The 6,959-nt window shown below is 50.0% G+C and overlaps 1 long non-coding RNA gene across 1 annotated transcript; it reads right to left on the bottom strand.

Annotated features, from left to right (window-relative positions):
- Positions 1–1,195: 1,195 nt before the first annotated feature.
- Positions 1,196–5,143, bottom strand: LOC144736564 (uncharacterized). Its single transcript, XR_013588773.1, has 4 exons — positions 4,944–5,143; positions 4,360–4,401; positions 3,433–3,568; positions 1,196–1,968 (listed from the first exon to the last, which is right to left on the bottom strand). It is a non-coding gene; the product is annotated as an uncharacterized LOC144736564 (long non-coding RNA).
- Positions 5,144–6,959: the final 1,816 nt, after the last annotated feature.

Genomic DNA, 6,959 nt, shown 5'->3' with positions numbered 1-6,959 from the left:
CTCTATGTATCTCTATGTATCTCTATGGGTCTCTATGTATCTCTATGTATAGACATGTATCTCTAAGGGTCTCTATGTATCTATATGTCTAGACATGTATCTCTATGGGTCTGTCCTCAGGTGAAGAACAGGTTCTTCACCTGAGGACGGCTGCTTGCGTTGTGGCCGAAACGTCGTGAGAATTATTTTATAATGCTTTATTTTTATTATTTTATTATTTCCCTTCTACGTGACTTTACCGAAAGAACCAAGAAGATGAGTTGCCAAATGTTTTTTCCGTAGAGCCAGACTACAACCCTCTTTCTCTCTCAACGAGCTAGAAGTAATCTGACACTCCACATTTTACCTCTGTGCTGTTCTCTGCTCTAACTCTGGTGGCGAGACGAGGCCATGAAGGAGGAGGCGGTCTCTCTCGTGAAGGCCAACCAGTTCCATAGACAATGCGTCATTTACTACCAGAGCCATGTTTCTGTTTGCACGATCACCGCAAATACTGCGTGGTTAGTGCAGTAATATGATTCCTGGCAAAAGGCGTCCATAAAAGACGTCACGCGAATTTGGACGATTTTTCACCCCCCCCCCACCCTCGTCACACGGTGTCACAAGAAGTCAGACCACCCTCAAATATGACGTCACATAGCTCTGCCCCCCCCTCAAAAAAAGAAAACATGCTTCAAATCGCTTTAAACTATTGTCATTGTAGTGCGTATTTAATGTGGCGCTGCACTCTGATGTTGTAGGAGAAAACATTTATTGAAAAGTATATTTAATTAAGTAGAACGTGTTGTCCATATTTATTTAAAGTTGCGCATTTTGACGCGACGTCACATTTCTCAACCCCCCCCCCTCGTCACACATCGTCACAAATGTCTGAACCCCCCCCCCCCCTAGGTGCGTGACGTCATTTATGGACGCCCCCAAAGGGATCTTTTCTTGGTGTTTGAACATATTAACACAACTGTTTTATTGCCAGAGAGGGTCAACCCTCTTCTTATATTCTTATACATACATCACGTATACAATTATCCCCATCTTGATACCTGGCAGATTTCGTTGGTTTTGCTACGGAGATCCGCATATCAATGTATCCGCTCACCTTGAGGCATCTTTCACGCATTACGGCTCCATCTCTCTGAGCAATCACCGTCTGCGAGCCGTTCATTGCAGACAACAGAAACAGATTTCCACGCAATACTCGCGGTCTTTCTCTCGCTTTATTCCACAACCGGTGACATCAACAGGCGAAGAGTATTCGGACACGCGCACAGCCAACCCCGAATCGACCTCAACCGCTTTATTTGTGATTGCAACAGTGCTGTAGCAGCACAGGATGTAGATTGTTGTTGTTGTTGTTGTTTTTCCCCTCCTGGGACACCACACAAGGCCGCTCAGATGTTCAAATTTGAATGACCTTCAACCCGGCGAGGGTGCCGTGTTGATCTCTCGGTGGGGATGATTTGCGGGACGTGTTAAGCTTTAAGTTGTTTGATTGTTTTGTACGATTGCAGTTAAACTCGGGATTCAAAATAGTGGCCGTGACGTACGGTGTTGAGCACTGCGCAGCTGGAAACACACCAGATATATTTTGTTCACTTAATCCCACATTTAAATGTAAGGGTACACATTTGCTCGGCTTCCTTGAATCAAACATTTTAATCATCCAAGTCGTTATCTATTTGTTATTATCATTATTCGTATTTTGTGCCATCAACCTAATCAATCGACGATCGTTTAAGAGCGGATAAACGCAAATCGATGTTTTTGTTGTTGTTGTTGAAAATAAAAATCAACGACGGGCGCCGTCGTTGATTGGCCGAAGTGAGAAGTTGAGACACGAAAACACCGAATCGTCCCTTGAGCTCGTGGTCGGTGGTGGTGGTGGCGGTGGTGGTGGTGGTGTTGGCGGCGGAGGTGGTGGCGGTGGCGGTGGCGGCGTCGATCACTTTTTCTGGAAGGCACCGACGAACTCTGTGGCGAGAAGGAGGATGACCGACAGTGATCATCAGTGAGACGGATTTTTTTGTTTGGTTTGTTTTGCTAAATCTTATTCTGTAATTTATATGTTCGTATTGAGAGACGGCGCCTATTGCCCAAGGCTGGCGCTTAACGCAGTTTAGAAAAGGGCAGCCGAGACACGAGAATGATTTCGATGGCACGTGGACGAACTGCAAGAGTTGAGGAATGAGTGACCGCGTAGCGATCGCGAATGGGTTGGGGCGAGGGGAGGGGAGGGGGAGAGACAGAGGATGGGCGATGGAGAAGAGGTGGTGAGGAGTGGAAGGAGGTTAAGGATGGGGGCGCGGTGTGTAAACATCGTCACTGGGGAGACAAAGGCGGCCCGGTCGTGGCCACACACCCTCCTCGTGTACCGTGCCGGCCTTCGTAGGTGCTGCTCGCTTAACACTTAACATCATTTGCCCCAACAGTCTGGTTAAGGGCTACACGGGGTGGGAGTGGATCTTTGCGTGTGTACACGCGGACACGGACAACACAATTGGCAACGAGACGAAGACAATAACATCGTTTCATTTAAAACAAACGCCGACAGCTCTCGGCTTCCTCGTAACTCGATATAGCCCCACTGTTTGGTAGCTTCAGCATCAGAGTATTGCGTCTCTACTGGAAGAAACCGATGAGCTGTCAAGATGTATTTATTTGGTTGTTCTCTCCTAGATGTCCATCAAAACTTGGGTCCCTCCTAGACGTGGGGCCGTGATGATTGGGGCAACGTGTCATATTATTATTAATCTCTTCTTCTCCTCCTCGTTATTTTTGTATTCATCTATTTTTTGTGGTTTGTATTTATTTGATAAGTGGTGGGGGTTTCGTGGTTTGTTTGTGTGTGTGTCATCCGTGGAAGGCGACTGGCGAATCGATGTGGCAGCATCGGTGGTGCGGAGGCAATCGCACGAATGACGGTCCATTAAAATGAAATCATCATCATAATTTGAACACGTAGACTGTCGCGATCAAAATCATAAGAGTTTGTTTTGGGTTAGATCGCGTAAATATATAAATGTGTCGTTAAACCCGACAACACCCGACACATCCAATTAGTAAGGTTTGTCACGTAAACAGAACGTGGCCAATTCGTCACTAGTACAGCACTAACCGGTATGTGGGAGAGCCAAGCCACAACATTTACAATCTGAGTTACGACGTTTCGCCAGTAATTACAACCAGCTTCATCAGGCGACAGCCAGATTTGTGACTCAGATTCAAAATGTTGTGGCTTGGCTCTCCAACACACCAGTATGTACTAGTGACGAACCCTTACTAGTTGGCTGTGTCGGGTGGTGGCGGGTTTAACGACGCATTTATATATTTACGCGATCTAACACCCCCCAACAAACAACCTATATTATGGATCATCATCATTATTTATTGTTACAGCAGGCCGAGGAGAAGTTCTGGTGTGCGTGGCCTCCTCACCGTTGATGTCAATCTGTCCGTCGCCGGACTTGTCGATGGACGACACGATCTTCTTCACCTGGTCCAGGGGAATGTCATGGCCGATGCTCTTCAGGGCCGCCTGAAGCTCTGGCGCGGACAGCTTGCCCGAGTCATCCTGCGCACAGACACGCGGCCGGATCGCCCGTTCAGCACGAAGACGAAGATCCCACCCGCACCCACTACCCCTGTATAGCCTGCCAGGGCACCGGGGGATACTCGTTTGAGGCTGAGTCGACCTAGGGGATGCCCAGGACCGGTTCGGACAATCGTCGCTGGCGGTGGTTGATGGCCCTTGGGCGGGAATCTAACTGGGGTTCGTAGCGCAGCGCGCTCGCCACTGCTCCCCTATCAGGAACACTGACTGCCAGTGCCGGGTTATCCTCGTAGCACAAGTAGCTACCTACATATGTGTAGCTACACAAGTAGCTACACAAGTACATATGCTAAGGGCCCCGCACTTTCAAGGCTCCCCGCGCTAAACGCTATCAAACTATCAATTCCGGTCCAGTGATTGTGCGCTTGCTCTATTACTATAGTACTATAACGCCTTAAACTTTTACGAACGACCGGGTGTTCAATGTTAGCGATTAGTCGTATTGTATGGCTGCATAGAAAATGAAAAAATACAATTACTTTACTATGCAAGTAAACAATTTGTGTTTTAATATTTATGTTTTTATTTATTTATGCTACAGGCCCCGCAGGTGTTCCACAGAGATTCACGCAGCCTCACGGCAGGCACCGGCCTCACAACACGACGGCTCCGCGTGGCATAGTGAAGTTCGCAGCTCACAGTCGCCGTGACACGTGGGGGGTGGTGGTGGTGCAGGGGGTAGTGGTGGTGGTGCAGGGGGTGGTGGTGGTGGTGCAGGGTGTGGTGGTGACAGTGACTGAAAGCGTTGTTACCTTGTCGATAGCCTTGAAGGCTTTGCGGAGGCTTTCGTCATTCTAGAGGCAACAAGACAAGCACCGTTATATGCACCAACATCATCACCAACATCAGCAACATCACCAACATCACCATCACCAACATCATCACCAACATCAACATCAAACATCATTGTGCCTCGACATCGCTACCGCGTGATCTCACCCGCACCCACCACCCCCTCTCGTTGATCATGATCATTATAATCCACTTGATCACAATCGTAGTAGTACACAGTAGAAGCAGTACACAGCAGAAGCAGTACACAGTGGTAGTACACAGTGGTAGTACACAAAAGCAGTATAAAGGTTTACTGTGTAACGACAATCAATCTCTATGAATGGTTTCCCCCCCCGTCCAGAGTAAAAACATCGGTGAGGATTGTGAACAAAGTCACGTCGGTATAAAGTGAAAAATAAAATAAATCACTACGATTTCATTTTACTTCATATACCTACGTGACTTTAACCGAAAGAACCAAAGAGTATGGATTTCTGCAGTCACGAAAGCTTCAAATCTAGATCGATTGTGAACAACTCTCACGACGCCCGCCCTGGCTTACCATGGTGTGAGTGTGGTTGGGTCGCTTTGCGATGGTGCACAGAGAAGAGTTGGTGGTCACTTGCAGGTGGAGATCCAGGGAAGCTCTCCAGGTTAAATAGGAGTCGGCTTGGGTGTGGCAAGGGCGTGAACTCAGGTGTGTGTGTGTATACGTGTGTGCGTGTGTGGGTGGGGGGAGCGGTGGTATAGTGGTTAGCGCTACGCTGCGCTATGAACCCGGCGATCCGGGTTCGATTAGCGCTCACGGCCAACACCAGTGACGATTATCTGAACCGGTTCTGGGCCTCCCCTAGGTCGACTCAGCCTCAAATGAGTACCTGATGCGGTGTGTAAACATCACCACTGGGGAGACAAAGGCGGTCGGGCGTGGTGCTGGCCACCCACCCCCTTGTGTACCGTTCCGGCCTTCATAGGTGCTCGCTAACAGCACTTGCCCCAATAGTCTGTTAAGGCTATACGGGGGATCTTTGTCTTTGTTTTGTGTCTGTGTGTACACGTGTGTGTGTACACGTGTGTGTGTGTGTAAACGTGTGTGTGGGGGGGGGCGGTGGTGTAGTGGTTAGCGCTACGCTGCGCTATGAACCCGGCGATCCGAGTTCGATTCCCGCTCACGGCCACCACCAAGTGACGATTATCTGAACCGGTTCTGGGCCTCCCCTAGGTCGACTCAGCCTCAAATGTGTACCTGATGCGGTGTGTAAACATCGCCACTGGGGAGACAAAGGCGGTCGGGCGTGGTGCTGGCCACCCACCCCCTTGTGTACCGTTCCGGCCTTCATAGGTGCTCGCTAACAGCACTTGACCCAACAGTCTGTTAAGGCTACACGGGGGATCTTTGTCTGTGTGTATGTACTCTATCGGGATTATTAACATCGTTTAACAACAACAATTGTCTTAATAGTAACCAAATGAAATGAAACGGTTACCGGTTTTGCATAACATCAACAGACATGTCAAGCAATTGAACGGGGCGCCGTGCGCTGTGGGGTGAAATCCCCCCTCCCCCTCGCCTCTTGCAACGTCTCCCGTCGGCATGGAAGAGTAGGCCAAATACGGATCGCTAATAGAAGCAAGAGCACGTTTCCGCTTTGTCGCAACAACACCAATAACAACACCCAATCAAATCGACGCGCTCGTCAGCGAGCACTTAACACCGGAATCCTCACTGTCTGAACCGGTAACCGATTCTGAAAACGGTTTACCAGATGGGCGGCCACACACCCTATGTGTGTGATGTGATGTGTGTGGTGTGCTGATAATCATGCCTGTTGCGTTGGGCTGTTCGAGGGTGTGGTCGCAAGTGCTGTTGGTCAACTCAGTCGAGGCTGAGTCGACCTAGGGGAGGCTCAGGACCGGTCACTGGGGGGTTGGTGGTCGTGAGCGGGAATCGAACTCGGCTCGCCGGGTTCGCGGCGCAGCGCGACAACCATTGCACCACCGCTCCGCTGCACACAAAGACAAAGATCCCCCGTGTGGCCTGACACAGACTGTTGGGGCAAGTGCTGTTAGAGAGCACCTATGAAGGCCGGCAAGGCACGCGAGGGGGTCGGTGGCCAGCACCACGCCCGGCCGCCTTTGTCTCTCCAGTGGCGATGTTTACACATCGCACCAGGTACTCATTTGAGGTTGAGTCTACCTAGGGGGAGGCCATGGATCGGTTCAGATAATCGTCACTGGGTGTTGGCCGTGAGCGGGAATCGAACTTGGGTCTCCGCTTTCGTAGCACAGCGCCCTAAGCATTGCGCCATCAACACACACACGTGCACACACACACACACACGTGTACACACACAGACAAAGACAAAGATCCCCCGTCTAGCCTTAACAGACTGTTGGGGCAAGTGCTGTTATCGAGTAGCACCTATGAAGGCCGGCACGGCACACAAGGGGGTGCACGCGCACACACACGTGCACACACATGTGCACACACACACACACGTGCACACACACACACACGTGCACACCCACGTACACACACACGCGTGCACACACACACGTGCACACACACGTGCACACA

Source organism: Lampetra planeri, chromosome 61 (assembly GCF_965212315.1).
Source record: "Lampetra planeri chromosome 61, kcLamPlan1.2.h2, whole genome shotgun sequence".
Lineage (NCBI taxonomy): Eukaryota > Metazoa > Chordata > Hyperoartia > Petromyzontiformes > Petromyzontidae > Lampetra > Lampetra planeri.
Note: the sequence above shows the minus strand (reverse complement) of the source record. Positions and strands in the feature narration are given on the sequence as shown.